The sequence below is a fragment of the Kogia breviceps genome, chromosome 4 (genome assembly GCF_026419965.1).
Source record: "Kogia breviceps isolate mKogBre1 chromosome 4, mKogBre1 haplotype 1, whole genome shotgun sequence".
Taxonomy (NCBI): Eukaryota; Metazoa; Chordata; class Mammalia; order Artiodactyla; family Physeteridae; genus Kogia; species Kogia breviceps.
This window is the reverse complement of record NC_081313.1, coordinates 2763228-2783806: the sequence shown is the minus strand read 5'-3', so window position 1 is coordinate 2783806 and position 20579 is coordinate 2763228.

The following is a 20579-nucleotide window of genomic DNA, read 5'->3' as shown; positions in this document are numbered from 1 at the left end:
TAGGAACTTGATTTTTTTAAAAAAATTATTTATTTATTTATTTATTTATTTATTTTTGGTCATGTTGGGTCTTCGTTGCTGTGTGCGGGCTTTATGTAGTTGCAGGGAGCAGGAGCTACTCTTTGTTGCAGTACACAGGCTTCTCATTGTGGTGGTTTCCCTTTGTTATGGAGCACGGTCTCTAGGCATGCAGGCTTCAGTAGTTGTGGCACGTGGGCTTATTTGTTCCATGGCATGTGGGATCTTCCCAGGCCCGGGCTCAAACCCCTTCCACTGCACTGTCAGGCAGATTCTGAACCACTGCGCCACCAGGAAAGTCCCAGGAATCTGACTTCTTGTTTCTCTTTTATTCAGATAAAAACTTTTGCAGAAACACTGATCTTTCCTTAGATTTTAGGTTAGTTGGTTACCATAAAACCTCAGTTCTATTGCAGGAGCATTAAAATTATGTTTTGGGAGATTATCTAGCTCATTCTTGTTTGTGAATGGGGGCAACATCTTTCTAGCTTTCTGTCTCCTAAGAAGAAGCCAGAAGCCACAGACACAATTTAAAATGTTAAAACGAAGGGGAAGGAGTGACTTGTTCTACTAGCTATCAAGAAACATCAACAAGCTACACAGATAACAACAGTGACACTTCACAGGAGAACAGACACATGAAAGGGAAAAAAGAACGAATGGGAGAGAACCCAGCGGTCTTGAGGAATCACCATTTTAAAGCAGCGAAGGAAAAGAAGGACCAGATAATAAATATCAGTAAAAGATGGAGGGGCTACTTGCCAAGTATCATTTTAAAAGTTACATGACTGTGTTACACCATAAATAAGTCTAATTGTGTGACTAACTCCCACATCAGGAGACCAAATCTGAATAAAATGTAAGCACATAACAGTTATCTTCATAATCACATAGTCTTAAAGTCACAGAAGAAAAATACAAACATCAGATTAAAAAAGTATAATCATTTTAAAATTAAAAATTCCTCTGTGACAAGGTACCTTAATCAAAGTTAAAGTCAAGTAAAAGACTGGGGGGATTAGAGATGCTTCAGATATAACAGAAGAATAGTATCTATAATATACATCAATTAAAAAAATACCTCCCACAGGGCTTCCCTGGTGGCGCAGTGGTTGAGAATCCGCCTGCCAATGCAGGAGACACGGGTTCGTGCCCTGGTCCGGGAAGATCCCACATGCCGCGGAGCAACTAAGCCCGTGAGCCATGGCCGCTAGGCCTGCGTGTCCGGAGCCTGTGCTCCGCAACGGGAGAGGCCACAACAGTGAGAGGCCCGCATACCGCAAAAAAAAAAAAAAAAAAAATACCTCCCACAAGCAGGAAGGGACCACACACTGTAGGGTAATTGACAAAGTACTCTTTACAAGAAATTTGCAGAAAAATACGATACAATACAAATAACCACTATACACGTGAAAAGAAACCCAGCCTCACCATTAAGCAAAGGAACCTAAATTAAAGTGACAATGAGTTTATTCTCCCTCCTCATATTAGGAAAACAGGTTCAGTCAACAAGATGGAGCATTGCCAGAAGAAGTTGTGCCCAGCACTGCTGCTGGGAGGACCCATGGAGCACTGGGGTCACATGGGGTCTTTGTCCCCATCCCCAAGTAGAATCTCTCCTCTGTGTCATTACCAGGAAACAGAGCTGGGCTCTGCCCACAGATGTTGGATGGACCATGTGTCTCGTCTGGCCAGAGGAACACAGGCTGGAGTGACACACCAGTTGGACCTTTCACTTGACCCTCTGTCTCCATCACAATGGTCCAGGAGAAGAGCGTGCCCTGGCAGGCACAACTCCCGCATCCTGGACCCAGATGTGAAGACCCTGAAGCAAGCCTGAGCCCAACCTGGACAGTCCAACACCACCATCTGCACACTGTGAGCACAGATACGTATGCTGTGCACCCTGGCATTCTGCACATGTCCGCCCCCTGAAAATACAGCAGCATAATGGACTAATCATGCCACGCTGGAAATATTCTGGTAGTTTCTATTAAAATTAAAATTGCACATTCCCTATAATCCAGCAAGTCCTCTTTAGCTGTATTATAGAAATACTAGCATCTGTACTATCTGAAACAAAAAAGAAAATGTAAAATGAATGAATAGGCAGCTACAGAAGAAGGGTAAATAGAGGTAATACATTCTTAGATAAAATAATACATGAGAAGCATGAGTTATGGATGTGGGAAGATCCTTGAAAGTATATTATCATATACAAAAAGCAAACTGCTAAGCCATAAATATAGTGTAATACTGTTTATATTTTAAAAAATCAAATCAATACTCTAAATTTTTCATGAATGTGCATATAAAAGCATTAAAAGTGATGTGGAAAGATATGCACACATTCACAGTAGTAGGTACATATAAGGAAAGGTAGAATGAGCCATATTTGGGGGAGACATCACAGAAAATATAAAATATCTCTAATATTCTAATTTCTCCAAAAATAACAAAATCCTCAAATTACTTATATAATAAGATATATTGTGTATATGTGGAGAAGACAGGAAATTACTATGCCCAAATACTATAATGGTTTAATTTTTCGAGGTAGAAATTTAGATGATAGATGGATGGATGGATAGATAGATAGATAGGCAATAGATAGAAGGATGGAGGGATGGATGGATGAATGGAGGGGTGCATGGATGGATGGAGGGATGGATGAATGGATGGATGGATGGTTGATAGATGGATAGATGGATGGATAGAGAGAGAGACATAGAAGGATGGGTGGATGCATGGATGGATGCATGGATGGATAGATGGATAGATGTATGGATAGATAGATAGATAGATAGATAGATAGATAGATAGATAGATGAATGGATGCATGGATGGATAGATGGATAGATAGATAGATAGATAGATGGATGGACAGATAGATGCATAGATAGATGATTGATGGGTAGATGATGGGTGGATTGTAATCTCTGGCATCCAGCACCCCCTAAACATTTCACCCACAACATAGCATGTCCTGAAGTAAGAAAGTGAAGAGAACTTGCACCAGCAATTATTTTTAAAAGTAAATAAATATGGTCCCCATGTGGCTTGGGAACAGCATGTTTGCTTGCTGCTAGAACAATCCAGAAGAGTAAGAGAAGAGTGATGTTGGGACACCTGCTGGAAAAATGTTCTTGACCAAGGGGAGGACATGGGGTCCAGGGCACAAATAGGAATGACTCATTCACAAAGGAGGAGAAAATGCTACTGGGAGCAAAGGACAAAGGAGACATTTTTGTTTGCTAGTGTTTCATACTAAGAAATACCATTTTTATTATTGTTATTACTATTAGCTGAAAGTATTGTTATTATGTAATAGTATTACACATTAAATTTATACATATTTAAATTGATTTATTATAAATTCATAATATTAATAACTATTAAATAATACAATTTAAACTACTTCTTATTTTCTAGTATTTAATCTAGAAAAACACATTGATGAGCCTTTCACCTCTAAAAGGTAAACCCTTCTTCCTCCCCAATATTTGTATTACAGGTTAAAAACAAATAACTTTTCCTTCAGTACCAAATTATGGACATTTAGCTTTGTTTTTGTACTTCTTCCTTTTTCATACTTATGTTATTTTCCTCTAATTTGAATAGAAGTTTCTTGGGGAATAGAATGCAATGTCATATCTTTTACCCTATTGTCAAAGTCAAAAATGGAAAAATTTTGAATATTTAATAAATATTTGTTCATGCTAATTATACGTATGTGTTCAATGGTAAGGGGGAAAAATCAATGAAATTAGCTATGTGTTGTAATTCTAAATTACTTAGTAATTCCTCATACATAATTTTTTAAGTCCTTCTGAGAACTTGGAAATAGATGGATTAGTAAATCTTACATGCTGTAATACTTATGCTGTAGGGCTAACAAATATCACATACTATTTGCACCATTTAATTCAAATTTGGACAAGTTCAGCTCAGATTCAAGTCCCTTTATATATACAAGGCTCAATGCTTTCATAGGAAAGAGGCACTTTATAAAGACCCAATCATGATATTGAGACCCCCAAATTCACAATCCATTGAAGGCAACCCAGAAAAGTGTGCCCAGGAAGACTTCAGAGGGTCTGTTCTCACGATGTCAAAGTTTTGAAGAGAAGGACTTGAGTCATGGGCATGGGATTCAGCTCATTTTAGATGTTGGTCCTTTCAAGACTGGACTCTGTGGGACCAGGGAGAGTCACGACAGTGATCACAGGGTAGTGTTTTCCTGAACAAAACCATGTTGGAGGGATCAGAAGAATTTTTAAGTTTAATTTGGATGGCAGTCATTGTATAAATTTCCATGCACCTAAATATATGGGAAGTCTATTTTGAATGAAGTGAATGATTCCAAGATGACTGTTTTCTTCCAGAGTTATTTAACTCTATCCAATCTAGGGATGGGACGAAAATTCTAAAAATGTTTCGTCCCACTGGAAAAATAAAACATATGGTCTAATGACAGCTTGAATCCTAAAATATTTCCATTTTAATTTTTTAAAGTGTCAAGGAAAAAAAAAGACAGTGTGTTTTAATGAAATAAAAGGCAGTGAAGATCTTTTTCCCATGGTCTTACAGTAAAACTCAGTGATGAAACCATATGTGAAGCCTCTTTTCCATCCTGACTCCAGGGCTAGCAAAAGATCTGCCCTTGATCGTGAGGTTTTAGACATGAAAGACTCTGAATCTCTCCATACCCAAGAGGAGCACAGAATACTAATTTGGATCCACGTGACACAGTGGGGAAGTAAATCCTTTATTTTAAACTGTCAGTTACTCATTTTTCTAGGGCTCCACATTACTAATAAGTCCACCTGAGAAAGTAGTATTACTGACCTCAGCAGTCCACGAGGCTATTATTTAAAAAGCCCCAGGTGTGTGTATAATACCCTACTTGCTGAGGGAACCTCTTCTCTTTTTATAATAATACCTTTAATCAAATGCTGACTTCAAAGCATTTGCTATGGTGTCATTAGAGAGATACATGTGGACTTTTTGCTTGAATATAACAAGGCTGATTGCATTTTGTCCTCCTTAACTTTCTTATATCTCAGTCTTATATCCCAGGTAAAGCACATGGAGAGAAAACAAGGACATAATTTTGAGTTGGATGCCACAGCATCAGGCAATGCACATTCCATGGGACTACTCTGAACCTTTCTGGGTTCTTCATCCGTGGTGGGGTGTTGGTTTGGTCAGTCAAGTTAGGTCTCTAGGGTGTGGGCCGTTCTGCAAGGAACAGTCTAGAGGGTGTGGATTTGACTTGCAGTTGAGAGAACGTAAGTAGTAAATTCTGTCTCATGAGAGCAGAGCTTGACAGAGCCCCGAACCAAACTCACTATCTTCTTGACCAAAGGTCTCCTTGACCTCCATGTTGGATAAATGCATGTCAACCAGCCATCACTCAGGATGAGAGTCCTGCCCTACCCCAACTTTCCCCGCTCCCTGCCCAGTCCCGCTGGGAGCAGAGACTCCTTCACACACCGTCCTTCCTCCCAGCCTCCCCTCTGAGTATCACTGCTAGAACCCTGCTTTGCTGCCTCCCTCTTAGCCCTACTCAGCCCCACCGGCCCCATCCCAGAAGAACCTTCTTCATGGCACCCCATGGAAAGTTTAGTCTTGCTCCCAAGCCCCTCTCAGCTCCTCTTGGGGCCTCAAATTAAAGCCTCTTAAAATCTGGCTTTTCTGGGTTTTCTCCCATTATATTCAGCATGTATTCTGTGCTCCAGCCCAGCTGGACTTAAAATAAAATAATATCAGTTATCTCAATGCCTATTAAGAGCAGGCACTTTCCCTTATGCACCACCTCATCTTATCCTCAAAACAATCCTGGGAGGTGAGGGCACAGAGAATGAAACAGTCACATAAGATTATACTTGTTGTGGGCTTCCCTGGTGGCGCAGTGGTTGGGAGTCCGCCTGCCAATGCAGGGGATGACGGTTCTTGTCCCAGTCCGGGAAGATCCCACGTGCCGCGGAGCGGCTGGGCCCGTGAGCCGTGGCCGCTGAGCCTGCATGTCCGGAGCCTGTGCTCCGCAACGGGAGAGGCCGCGGAAGTGAGAGGCCCGTGTACCCAAAAAGAAAAAAATATATATATACATGTTGCATAATCTCATCCCTCTCTCTTTTCCTGGTGAAACCTTCATCTCCCAAACTTACAGAGTGGACAAGGAAAGCTCTCTAGACCAGTGGCCATGAGATGCCTGTAGGTGGATGAGGCCTGAGGATGCATGACAGGGTCCTCCTATTGCCTCCCCATCCTGCCCCCAACGCTGCTTCCAGCACACAGGTTCCACATCTTTCTGTGCTTGCATCGTCATCTTTTTCTTTGCCTTTGCCAATAACTGCAATCAGCAAGAGTGGAAAGGGAACATAAGCAGCTTTATTTCTGTTCAACTTCCTCTTTACATAGACATACATAGATACATGCACCTCGTATACCATATATAAGATGGCGGTACAGGCACACACATGCACGTGTATGAGCGCACACACACACACACACACACACACACACACACACACACACACGGGAGTTCCAAGATATTTTTCCTGATGGTGGAGTGGGATCAAAACTATTTAGAGAGCTCTAGTCTAAGCCACTTCTCTGTTGTTTTCCCTGATGACTTTCTCATTTTCTACTAAGATTCATCGTCATGTCTCCATGCCTTCCCTATCCCACACAAATAAAGGTGATCACTCTTCTCTATGACTTTGCTTATTCCCCTCATGTGGAAAGAAGCTTCACGGCCTCTCCCACCTCCTGAAGCAGATGCTCTGCTTGCAGGACGCACACTTCCAGTCCGTCCCAGCCTCACATCCCTGAGGTGGCCTTGAGTAGGCATTCCTGGAATGCTGGTGGGTGGAGTGTGACCTGCCCCAGGCTGGGCAGCAGACTCTCACACTCTATCTGGCTGAACACAGAGGAGAGAAGCCCACCCCCTAGGGCCCTGAGGGTGACAGCGCCACAAGATGCAAAGTAATCACTGCCCGCCTTCCCTCCCGCTGGCCTTCACTGGACTATGTCTTGAGGAAGAAATTTTCCTGCGTGTGTAACTGTGGTATTTATTGGCTCAGTTTGTCCTCACCTGCATTCTTGTTGGGCTAGAACCTTCCCCTTGGCCCTTCAGATCCACTCTGCCCACTCTCTGTCTGCTCTGGAGGGGTCAGCTCCTGGTCAGGTCAGGGCCACAGAGGAGTCAGGCTCTGGCAGGGGATCAGGGGTCTGTTCGCAGCTCCTCATCCTGTGGGTGGCCGTGGTGCTCTCCCATATCCATCCACCCAGCAGAGGGTGGGCTCCCAGCCCAGGGGACCCCTCTCTGACCCTCACCCCCTGACACCAACACCACATGCCCTCTGGGTACCTGCTCACCACCCACAGCCTCGCGCAGTTATTTGTTAAACTGGCCTCCATTTAACCAACATGTGGGCACAATGTGCCTCCTACTGACATCCTGCCAATATGCCCACCAAAGGGAAAACCCACTCAGGATATATGCATTGCACCGGAAAAAACTAATTCAAAAATATACATGCACCCCTATGTTGATAGCAGCACTATTCACAATAGCCAAGACGTGGAAGCAACCTAAGTGTCCATCGACAGATGAGTGGAGAAAGATGAAGTGGTACAGCTATACAATGAAATAAAACTCAGCCATAAAGAGGAATGAAATAATGCCATTTGTGACAACATGGATAGCCCTAGAGATTATCATACTAAGTGAAGTAAGTCAGACAAAGACAAATATCATATAATATTGCTTATATGTGAAATCTAAAATATGACACAACAAACAAATCTATGAAACAGAAACAGACTCACAGACAATAGAAAACAGACTTGTGGTTGCCAAGGGTAGGGGGGACATGGGGGAGGAATGGATTGGGAGTTTGGGACTAGCAGATGCAAATTATTATATATAGGATAGGTAAATGACAAGGTCCTACTGTGTAGCACAGGGAAATATATTCATAACCTGTGATAAACCATAATGGAAAAGAATATGAAAAGGATATATATAAGTATAACTGAATCACTTTGCTGTAGAGCAGAAATTAATATAATGTTGTAAATCAACTACACTTCAGTAAAATACATTTAAAAACAGTCGTGTTCATCACATCATACTCCTCTTCCTGCCTCCTCAACAAATACTTGCAAAATCGGAATATGTCTACATATCCTCTACAGGCAGCAATAAATTGTAACTGTGACTCTTTCTCCACCCGAGGTTAATGGTGTAGCCGTTATAACCCTTTTGGTGTGATAACCTGTTTTTGTTTCCCCAAATCATTGACCAACACATTGTACAAGCTCACATGATGTTATACATCATTTATATCTCAATAAAGCTGGGGAAAAAAGTACAGTTTATTGTCATGAAGCTTCTCTAAAGCATAATAATTGGCCTTAATAAAAGGTATATTAGTATTATTTTAAACTTAAGAAGCATTGGTCTTAAGTCATTTATACCATTTGATTATCACATGAAAGATATTTAAATCTTCCTTTGTTTTAAAATATTCTTAGAAACAAAAAAATTGACTTAATAAGAATGCCTTTGGAGCAAACATGAAGCTCCATAAAAGTGCCCCATGTAATTTCATTAGCAAGGGGTAAGTGGAAATCAAACTAATTTTGTTCAGTGCTTAGAACATTAATATTTTTTCGATTATAAGTGCTCATTGTTGGAAAGTTAGAAATACCAAAACAATTATAAGACAAATACTAATTTTACTTATAGTCTTTCTACTCAGGAAGTATTAACATTTTGAGGGATAGTCTTCTCTCTCCTTTTACATAAAATTTATTTTCAAAAATGGACTTTGAACAATACTACATGTAGGTTTTTTCATTTAGTATTATATCATAATCCTATTACCATATTAAAACTATTTAAGCTCTCCTTTTAATGACTGTATAACATGCCATATTAACAATATAAGACTGCTTTATGTAACCATTACTATAGTTGTTATGTGACCATTACTATATTGTTATTATTTATTTATCTATTTATTTATATTCTGGATATTTATGTATTTATTTATGTATTTATATTCTGTACCATGAATACTCAACCAGAAAATAACTGAAACCCTCCACATAAAACATAGGCACAACAAGTTAAAACAAAGATTAAACATAAATCAGAATTTGCATAATTGTACCAGGAACTATGGATGTGATAGATGATTGATGTTGAACCCAAATTCACTTATTTCATGCATTTCAGATGGTAAACACAAATAACATAAATGAACCATATTTTCAACTTAGTCTTTCCAAAGATGCAGAATACTATGACTAAAAACAAAGAAAGGTTAACTCTTTAAATAGATGGTTGTTATGTCCATTAAAATTTCAGGGTCTGCCAAGATTGGTACACACCATCCAGTGGTAAACCAGCTTGATGGCGCTAAATTTGTTTCTAGGTATGATGAATATCAACACCAGTGAGTCACTTAGACTCACCCAACAACAAGCCACCTCCTCCCAGGGGTAAATTGTACCTGTTCATTCATTAAATATACAATTCATTTTTTCCTTTATTTTCTCTTTTTTTATTTAACATTTTTATATAAAGTCAACAGCTGGCGAACATGAGTGGGTATGCCTTCTTTGCTACCTTAGAACACTGTGAATTCAGAAATATCAGTGAATTGAGTAGTGCTTGAATGTTGATTATACTTAATTGTATTTATTTATTTTTTTAATTTGTAAGCTATGTAAGCTACTAAAAAAATGTGTGCTCAATCACACACAGAATCTAGAGTGAACTTCCATGCATCTGTAAAAATATGTCATGTAAGAGTTCAGCTTTTACTCATGCATCCACCTACCACCAAAGTGACTGTAGGTTACTGTGCAGCGTGGTCAGAAGTGATTGCCAGAAACCAGACCACCTGCAGGACGAGGGATACAGAAGCAAGGTTGTTGCCTCTCTCCCCAGGCATGATCCGGCTTATTATGTGGCCTCAGGAAAGGCACTTAACCTCCTGTGTCTCACCCCCATCAGCTTGCGGAGCTGGTGGTGATAAGGACCAGGCTCTTGTTGCACCAAGACGTGATTTGGATTTCAGAGTTAGCATGTGGGAACCTTTGATAAAAAGCAGCGTGCAAACACAATGTTGAACGCTGTCTGAGAAACGGCATTGATATAATCCTGAGAGCTTGTAATTGCAGGATTCTGGGGTAGCTGAATGCCACCATTCTGTGGTTATTTTTTTAATTCCAAGTGTTTATTTCCATTTTTAAAATTAATTTTTATTGGAGTATAGTTGATTTACAACGTTGTGTTAGTTTCTGCTGTACAGCAGAGTGAATCAGTTATGCATATACATATATCCAATCTTTTTTAGATCTATTCCCGTATAGGTCATTATAGAGTATTTCCTGTGCTATACAGTAACACCTTATTAGTTATCTGTTTTATATATAATAGTGTGTATATGTTAATCCCAATCTTCCAATTTAACCCTCCCTTCCCTTCTCCTTTGGTAACCATCAGTTTGTTTTCTATGTCTGTGAGTCTGTTTCGTTTTGTAAATAAGTTCATTTGTATCTATTTTTTTAGATTCCACATATAAGTGATATCATATGATATTTGTCTTTCTTTGCCTGACTTACTTCACTCTGTATGACAATCTCTAGGTCCATCCATGTTGCTGCAGGTGACATTATTTTATTATTTTTTTATGGCTGAGTAATATTCCATTGTATATATGTACCACTACTTTATCCAGTCCTTTGTCGCTGAACATTTAGGTTGATTGCATGTCTTGGCTGTTGTAAATAGTGCTGCTATGAACATTGGGGTGCATGCATCTTTTTGAATTATGGTTTTCTCTGGATATATGCCCAGAGGAAAAAAAAATGGTAGCTCTATTTTTAGTTTTTTAAGGAACCTCCATACTGTTCTCCATAGTGGCTGCACAAATTTACTTGGTTAAAATATCTAGTACTGATGACATGATCTACTGTTCTATTTTTTAAATTTGAATTATGGTTGATCTACAATGTTGTGTTAGTTTCAGGTATGCAGCTAAGTGATTCAGTTATATATATATATATATATATATATATATATATATATATATATATATATCCTTTTCAGATTCTTTTCTTTTATAGGTCATTACAAAATATTGAATATAGTTTCCTATGCTATATAGTAGATCCTTGTTGTTTTTCTATTTTATATATAGTGGTGTGTATCTGTTAATCCCATACTCCTAATTTATCCCTCCCTCCCCACTTTCCCCTTTGGTAACCATAAGATTGTTTTCTATTCCTGTGGGTCTGTTTCTGTTTTGTAAATAAGTTCATTTTTTTCTTTTAAGATTCCACATATAAGAGATATCATATGATCTTTGTCTTTGTCTGACTTACTTCATTTAGTATCATAATCTCTAGGTCCACCCATGCTGATTTGCTGTTACTTTTATTTTTAAACAAACTGTTCTGATTTTCTTTAAACATTTAAAAATAATAGAATTTCCCTACGATGTATCAATAGTTGGAACACTAGGTATGAGAGGTCTATGCAAAGTAATTTTTAATGAATTCAGTCAGTGTGTGGTTATATTCTTGTTATACATTATATTCCACATTTCACTCGCATTTTACCAAAACTTGTAGATGGCAGAATTAAAGCTGATGATAAGGAGCTGTCCCACTCTGTCAGCTGTAAAAGTCAAGTTGATATCTTATTTCTCTAAATAGAGAGATTATAAAATACGTTAATAATAAATAATCACCTGTCGGTAGAAAAAATTACTGCAAGCATCAATACGCCTGCTGGAAATGCTGGTTTGGTATTCTTATTAACCTCAAGAAAGGTTGGGCAAAGGAATATCCTTTTCTTAAATCTGCTGCTCAACTGACTTAAGAAATCTGTGAAAACATTGTTTGTGTGGAAACTTATGGAGATTTCCTCAAGATATTGATGTATGCATTGTATCCACAGCTGGAGAGTGAAGATGGCATAATTAATTATGACTCACGCAGGGAAGAAGATGAGGAGGGACAAATGGCTTTGGAACATTAGAGACAGATTTCTCTCTTTTTTTGACACTCTATACACAATCTTTTATTTCTATACATCTACAATGACATTTTATGATTACAAGTTGGATTTTCAGTCATATCATCAAAATGAAGAGATAAATTCTGCAATAAAGTTAGAAACCGAATTTGTTATAGATGTAGCATGTTTTTTATTGAGTGTGTTTATATGTGCTGTTATTCTTTTAAAAATCGTTGTCACCCCTCTATGTGGGTAAGAGAATAGTTGATTAACAAGAATACTCTGACACAACCATCATTGATAAACAAGACTGCAGTACTGAAAAGCATACTTGCAATTCAAGTTGTGTAATCTAGCACCTAAGTTAATGGGTTTGGTGAAAATCATACTGAATTATGTATGAACAAAATCCAGATTTCCTTCTTGTCATTACATTAAATTTGGGGAAAAAGTTTGCACATCATCATTTATACCTTATTTTTATTAATCTCAAATTTGAAAATAATCTTGGTCTATTCCCCAAAATCATTATGAAGAATCAACGCAGTAGCTTTGATGTACTGAGAGAGTATAAAAATGCTTGGATTTATATGTAAGATAGAAGATACATTATCAAGATAGTCACTCAGTTTTAGAAATTTTGCTAGCCTACATGACCATATAAAAGTTTAAATTAAACATTTTACTGAATTGTATGTGATCAAGTATTTCCCTCTACATCAACTGTGTCTAGATGATCTTAATTTTAACTTTTTAAATTTGAAATTAAAAATTTTCTCAGAAAACATTTATTTTTCAATCCCAACATCAGTGGAAAACGTTTTCTCCTAAGGGAGTCCCATCAAATTGGGTCATACTCCCTAGTCTCTGTCTAATGGGAAATGCATTTTCTGCCCCAAGATTTGTACAGATTTCCTCTGGTTTCTGACCTTGATGAAGCTTCAGTTTCACTCTTGCCTGGACTCACCTTTCTGCCCCATGCTGCCCTGCTAGCCTCTTACCTGGGCTACTCCTGGACACCCTCCTGCAGAGCCTCCTTGAGCTTGGCAACATCACTTGGGTCTGGAGATGGAGGGGCATCGATGCAATCGACACCCCACATTGGGGTTGACATTTCTTTGAGAGCCTCCACCTCCTTCTGTTATGCTGAGCCTTTCCGTACCAGTCACCTTTCCTTTTTTCTTTTCTCTTTCCTACTCCAAATCTCCATTTATTTCCTATGGGTGAAGTTTTGTTATCTCTGTTTTTCTTCTTCTCACCAAGTATTCCATCAAGATACAGTGCTAAAAAATGGCCATGGACTTGGAAGGGAAATTCTACGGCTCCCTTGAGGAACAGGGAGGGCTGTGATCAGTTGCAATTTTAGACAACATTTAAAAGTTATCAATTTTCTATTAGTTTCATATCAGAAAATACAAACTTCTCTAATTTTCTTAATTGATTGATTTTTCCTTAACCTTGGGAAGAGCTTTAGCTAATTATTAAAGTTGGAACATATTTAAACAACTACAAAAAATCAATTATTTTCTTTACATGTGGAAAATAGAATTGTAGTCACAAATTTATTTAGCCAAATTTAAAAGTGGAATCTTTCCAGAAATGAGGATTTTGAGGTATAGTTTATTCAATTTTGATGGAGACTTATTTATTTTAGGAGTATTTTCCTTATAAAATAAAATTTAACTCTTCATAGTTTCATTCTGTTAGCCCTTATTATTTCTGTTGGAATAACAAAAAATGAAAAAGCCAAATGCTCACCACTCATTTTAATTTAGTAAGCTTCACGTTATATTCTAAGTAAAAAAACAAAAAAACAAAAAATACCCTGATACTTTAAGATAAATAATTCAATGATTTGTACTTTAAACAGTGTGTATAAAAATGTTACAAATGAATTTTGAAATCAGAATCTAGATTTTTTTCATACGTTGTCCCTAAGGTAATAATTTCATTGGAAACATTCTGACTCTTGCTGTCTTTTTGTGTTGCAATACCCCCTTTCTTCACTCAGACCCCGTGCTTTTCCTTGCAACTTATCCCAAAGGTTGACCTGTATAAGACATCCTCCGCTTTCCTCTTGAGTCAACAAGGTTCAACAGAAGGCGTGATGACTTCGGCATTTTGTTTCCTAACTGGACCCTTCTCTGTAGGATTGAGGGACTGTATCTGCCATGAGGTGTCAGGAAGTCCCTATAATGAGCTATTGTAGGCTGTCGAGTGGACTGTACAGAGGTGGATGCCACTCTGTCAACTGCAGACCCTGTCTCCAGCTTGACCTGTCCTTCCTGGGAGACAGAGAGGGCTTCTTTCCACCTCACCCCAGGCACCAGAATGTCACACATCCTTCCGTTATCACAAGATTAGGGTTGAAAATTCACTAAAGCAAAATCTGTCAAAAAGAAAGCTACAGAAGCAACCAAGATTATGGTGTCTCAAAAGTAGGTGATGTTGGCAAGAATCACACAAGTCAGTGTCCCCAAGGACAAAACTGCAATTATTATTAGAAGAGTTAAGGATTCTCTCTGTTGAATCCAGAGCCCTTCAGTTCTGTAAACTTATGTTAATTACTTGTTCAGGATGGCTTAATGATTTGACTGGTGTGATATCGTTTTTCCTCTTTTGTAGATATTTAAGACACCAGCCACTATTCATTTATGTACAGTCATCTTTCTCTTTTATGTCTATTTATTTTGTATTTACTTTAAGGCACTCCCTGAGGAAATTACTATTGAGATTTAGTAGGGCAGAAATGTTTCACATGACAAGGTTATATGGCTTTATTTCAATAACCATTGTGACCAGATAAGATAATTTTTCTGACAATTCTGCTACAGGTTAGCTGGTCTATAAAACAGGTCACAGCCTCATAAAATCTCAAAGGGATGTAAATATTTCTGTAAATTTCTTTTCGGAGTATACTGGATGTTTCATCCAAGGGCAGAAAGAAAGCATTTAACTGATTGTCCAAGAAAGACATACAATGAACTTCTCAGTGTGGAGTTAGGTTCTGGCTTCTTGTTAACTGTTCACTGAAAGGAAAGCTTCGTGCAACTTAACACTTTTAGGATTGCTATGCACATTTATTCAATTATTGCTTCAAAGCACTAAAAATATACTAATACGTTGAAATACTGTGGCTTTCCAGACAATCTTTTTTTTAGAAAAAAGGTTAAAATTACCTTTAATATTTCACAAATTAGTAATACCATCTATGTCTACACACTTAAAGAAAAATAATTGTGGCACTAAAGATTGCTAAACCATGAAATTCAGAACAAGTAAACCACTTGTTGATAAAATTTGATTTAGTGGGAAAATTAAATGAAACAACACTGATTTACAGCCATGTTTCCATTCTAACAGCGGGAAGATCACGAGCTAGTGTGACCCCGCGTGATAAAGTCCTGCGTTTCCATTTTATTTCTTTATCTGAGTACAAGACTCATTTCCAATCCAAAGGATTCCTTTAGCATAAATGATAAGCCTAACACAGCAGTATTTAGTATGAAACATATTCCTAGGTTTTTAGCAATGATTTGCTGTATATGAAGCTTTTCTTCATTATAAAGTGGTTACAGGCTAAAGGATTAGATCCACTCATCATAAAATGCTAAAATTAATAAAAAAGGAATCAAAAAACACATTAGTAGTAGCAGAACAGCAACAACAAAAGATTAGAAGGGCCACTGCTTGGAAAATAGAAATGTAGCTGGGGATTCCTACACAAACTTCTTCCCCTGAAAAGTCTACCCTTTCCAGGGAAACTTACAGTGTTCAATCTGGAAATGGCAGAACAAATAAACATTTCTAAGATAAATTAAAGTTTTTACCAGTCTAAGATGATTTCCAGGGAAATAAGTTAGAGGAAGTTTTTTTCCTTCATTTTCTTGTTTGTTTCAAAATCATAGATGCAGTCGCAGACTTTCTAAAATATTAGAGAAAGCACAAAAAAAGTAAAAGGACCAGATCAACAGAGGTGCCAAATATTGATCCAGTTTCAAAAAAGGAAAAATAATATACAGATTACACAGTGGTGAGTTTAATATACATGTGGCAAAGTTACAGATGGTGAGATATGGTTGCTCTCCTTTTCTTAAGTTATATGTTTGTTAATATATATGTACAACTAATCAAGGGGTTTATCAATACCAAATAAGTTAAAACAAACCTACGTTAAAGTTTTATTTCTAATGTGACAAATCATAGAAAAGCCATGCAAATATTGATTTCAAAAATTTACTGCAAATTAAGATGATATTCACTGTAAGAAAATGGAACAGACATTTAGAATAGATAAACAACGAGGTCCTAATGTATAGCAGAGGGAACTATATTCAAAATCCTGTTATAAATCATAATAGAAAAGAATATTTAAAAAATAATGTATCTACAATATGTGTAACTGAGTCACTTTGCTGTACAGCAGAGACTGGTACAACATTGTAAATCAACTGTACTTCAATTAAAAAAAGAAAGAAAAAAGAAAGTGGTCCTGTAAGTGGTAGTTCCTAGGTTTCTGACTGTCTCAATGGGGACCGTTTGGGATTCATCTCTTGGGTTTCTTATTTGCAAATAACAGAGACTGAACGTCCAAAATAAGCTAAAGCCTTGGCTCCAGATGCGCAGGCTCAGCGGTCATGGCCCAAGGACCCAGCCGCTCCGCGGCATGTGGGATCTTCGCGGACCGGGGCACGAACCCACGTCCCCTGCATCGGCAGGTGGACTCTCAACCACTGCGCCACCAGGGAAGCCCAAGCTAGGAGGCTTTACAGTAAAGATATTGAGGAGTTAGCTCAGAGATTTCACCACTGTTCAATGGGACAAGAAGGCAGGAACTACAGCCACAGCCTCGTAGCAATAAATGCCTGGACCACCTGCATCCACGTGATGAGCAACCCTCAGCTCTTCCTCAGCCCTGGTACCTCTGATGCAGAATCACAGGAGAGGATCCCATTGGCTGATCTCAGATCAGGGGGCTATCACCCAGCTAGGGAAAATGCGCGTTTGTCACTCCCGCACCAAGACTCCTTGTAGTGGAAGGCAGATAACTACCTCCCGCCACACACCATTTTGATTCTGAAAAGTTGGCGGAATATTTGCAGCAAAACTAACAAGTGTTTACTAAGAGTGTCTTATCAAAGAACTGTTCAAAGAAAGCTTGGTAGGTGAAAGATTAACGTGGAAGTTAACTGGAGCATTTTCTTGACTAAAGCACAGTACTTTCATATTGTAAACATAAAATACCGCCAGTTGAGCAAAGATGATTACAGTGGTCCCTCGATATGCCATGGGAGATGGGTTCCAGGACCCCTATAGATACCAAAATCTGCAGACTCTCAAGTCTTTTATATAAAATGGCTTAGCATTTGCATATAACAGAGGCACATCCTCCCATATCTCTTACATCATCTCTAGATTATTTAAAATGTCTAATACAATGTAAATGCTACCTAAATAGTTGTAAATACAATGCAAAGCTTATATAAATAGCTGCCTGCAGAGGGCAAATTCAAATTTTCCTTTTTGGAACTTTATGGAATTCGTTTCCCTGAATATTTTTGATTCACAGTTGGTTGAAAAGCAGATGCAAAACCTATGCATGTGGAAGGCCGACTGGGCTGTATTTGACCCAATTATTCTGTTCTAAGGAAATGGGCTATGAAGCCGCTGACACAGAAAGTGGATACCGTTTTCAGGAAGAAAAGGCACAGATATCATGTATGGTGAACACCTAAAGGGAGAAAGCTTGGAATGAGCCAAAGGAAGAAAAGTAGGAGTTAAATGAGGAAGCAGGAAGCCAGGAATGTGAAAATCTAGCCTGGTCTCTATCTTACAAAGAGACATCTTCACTAATTTAAATTATGTCTGACATTAAACGTGGAGAAATTTTGGAAATTTTCTCTGACCAGTTTACTAATAAGAGTTGTCTGAGAAGCACGTTCCTGCAGATAAAAGAAAAAGGCCAATGAGCGTGGGTAAGGGATCAGCTGGGAGGCCCACACAGCTAAGATTGTACCAAGAAAGAATATATTTTAAGACGATAGGAAGTGATCACTCTATACTACACTACATTGACACCAGCCTATCCCAGATGCCACATGAACAGAGATAATTCAAAAGAAATATTCTCAGAAGGAGACAACTGATAGAAAAAATGACAAAAAAGAAACCAATACACAGCTTGTTAAATCTCTGTCTCTGTCTCCATCTCTCTCTCTCACACACGCACACACACACAGTCTGGTTCTATGTATGGTAGACTGTGTGTCCGTGTTGTATATCACCCATGGCTGTTTTCTTTTTGTTTCTTTTATCTCTAAGTGTTTACATTTAGATATGTAATGTTGACCCTTCTGTGAGTTCATAAATTCTCTTTTCTTGTGTATCCAGTCTGATGCTAAACTTCACCACTGAGTCCTTTTTAATTTTAGATTCTATATTTGACCATTCTATCTGCCTCACTTTATATTTTTGAATTCCTTCTTGACACTCCTCACCTTTTCATCCCTTTTTCCATATTTTTCTCTATCAACTTTAATGTTAATTACAGCTGTTTTGAAGTCCTTGTCAGTCTGCCTATGCCAATATCTGGATCCTCTTGGGTCTGCTTCTATTAGTTATTTTGTCTGTTCATGATCAAATACTTTTCCTGCTCCTTTGTCTAATGATTTCTGATCATGTGCAAGAATCTGTGGGTGAAACATTGTAGATGCTCATATTTTTGTTTGTTTGCTTTGTTTTTTCCTAAGGGGAACAGTTGACTTACTTTTGTCTTCAGTTAGACTACCAACAGATCACCTCGATCCCCCAAGCTTAGTTTCAGGCTTTATTACAGTGAGTCTGTTTAAGTTTTGCCTTTACCCTGAAGGCATGGTACTCAGGATTGCTTATGGCGTGGTGCTCAACTCCTGAGCCACAGTCTGTTTTGAAGTTGTTTTCAGTGGTTTCTCCACTCCTGGAAGGTGCCTTCTCATATCTCTCTGGGACTGGGTCTCTGCTTAGCTCTCTGCCTCCCAGCAGCCAGTTGCTGCCAGGTCTTCTGGAATCTTACCTGCACTTGTGCAGTTTTGGAGTTGGCCACAAAAAACTCTTAAGCAGATTTTTAGGGGTTCCTCTCTGTGTTGCTTTATTTTTAGCATCCCACCCTACAAATCAGTCATTATTTCCCATCTGCATTCTCTGTTCACACCACCCTGTGAGACTGCTACCCTAGCCCAGCGTTCTGTCACTTTCAGCAAGAGTTTGGAAGATGCCCTCAGAGAGAAAGCTTCTCTCAAATACTGTAGTCCTGCATGGGGTGACACTCAATGACTGACCGCAGTTGTCTCATAAAATTTCTCTGCCTTTATGGCTGTTTATTTCCACAGAGTAAGTCTAATAACAACTTCTCTGTCATGGCTATAGCTGAAGGTTCATGCACTTAGATGTTAGTGATATTGATACATCAGAAGGAAAGGGTTAATAAGTGTAACACTAAAAGTGGTCTTAATTTTAGTCAACATACACAATGCAAAAGCAAAATGGTAAATAACAATAACATAAGCAGACAACTAATAGATGACATCCAAATAGCCAATTATCTCATGAAAGAAAAAGTACTAACATTTTAAATAATATTTCATTTTCATTTTTTCTCCCATCAAACATTGGAGTTTTTAGAGGTTATAATTTTCTTTGGTGATGAGGTTGAGAGAAAATTCGGGAACCCTCATTCATTATAGTTAGATGTGCATATTAGGGAAACCTTTCTGGAGTACAATCTGGCTATGCATAGCATATTTCTTTAAAAACATGGATACTCTTATCCAAAGAATTTTATTTTCAGGAGGAACTAGTTAAACATGTGTTCAAAGCTATAGCTACAAAGATGTTCATCTCATTGTTTACATTAAAAAGAAGAAAGTGGAAACAAGTTAATTATTTATTAAAATGTAGAGTATAAATGTCTAGGCCTTTAAAAGAGACTTTAAGCATAGAACAATATCCATTTTAAGTGAAAAAGTATAAAATATATTACTCTTTGACCCATTCTTTGAGGGAATAGATGTACAGCAGGATTAGGGTGATTTTATATTATTTCTATAAGTACTTTCCTTATTTCTATAATAAATATCTATTGCATCTGAAGTAGAAAAAAGATTATTTTATTTCAAAACAAAAAGAAACACTTTCAAATACTGAAATAAAATGTAAATATAAAGTTCTGTGAGGTTTTGACACAGAACATAGAAATATCTTCTTTGGTTAACAGGAAATATCTTTAAAGTTGTTTTTCATGTATTATCCTACTAGTTAATTCTTTCTTTTTCTTTTTTTTTCTTTTTTTTTTTTATAAAGGAAGTAGGTAAGGATCAAAAGAATAATGCAACTACTCCAATATTCATTTATTAGTTTACATTCTTGGTAAACTCTTCTGATATTAGTGTTTTAGATTCAGAATGTCACCCATTATTCCAATAAACTTTTACTAAATTTCCCAGCTAAATAATTTTTAAAGGTTTGAAGGAAGTCAGAGTGA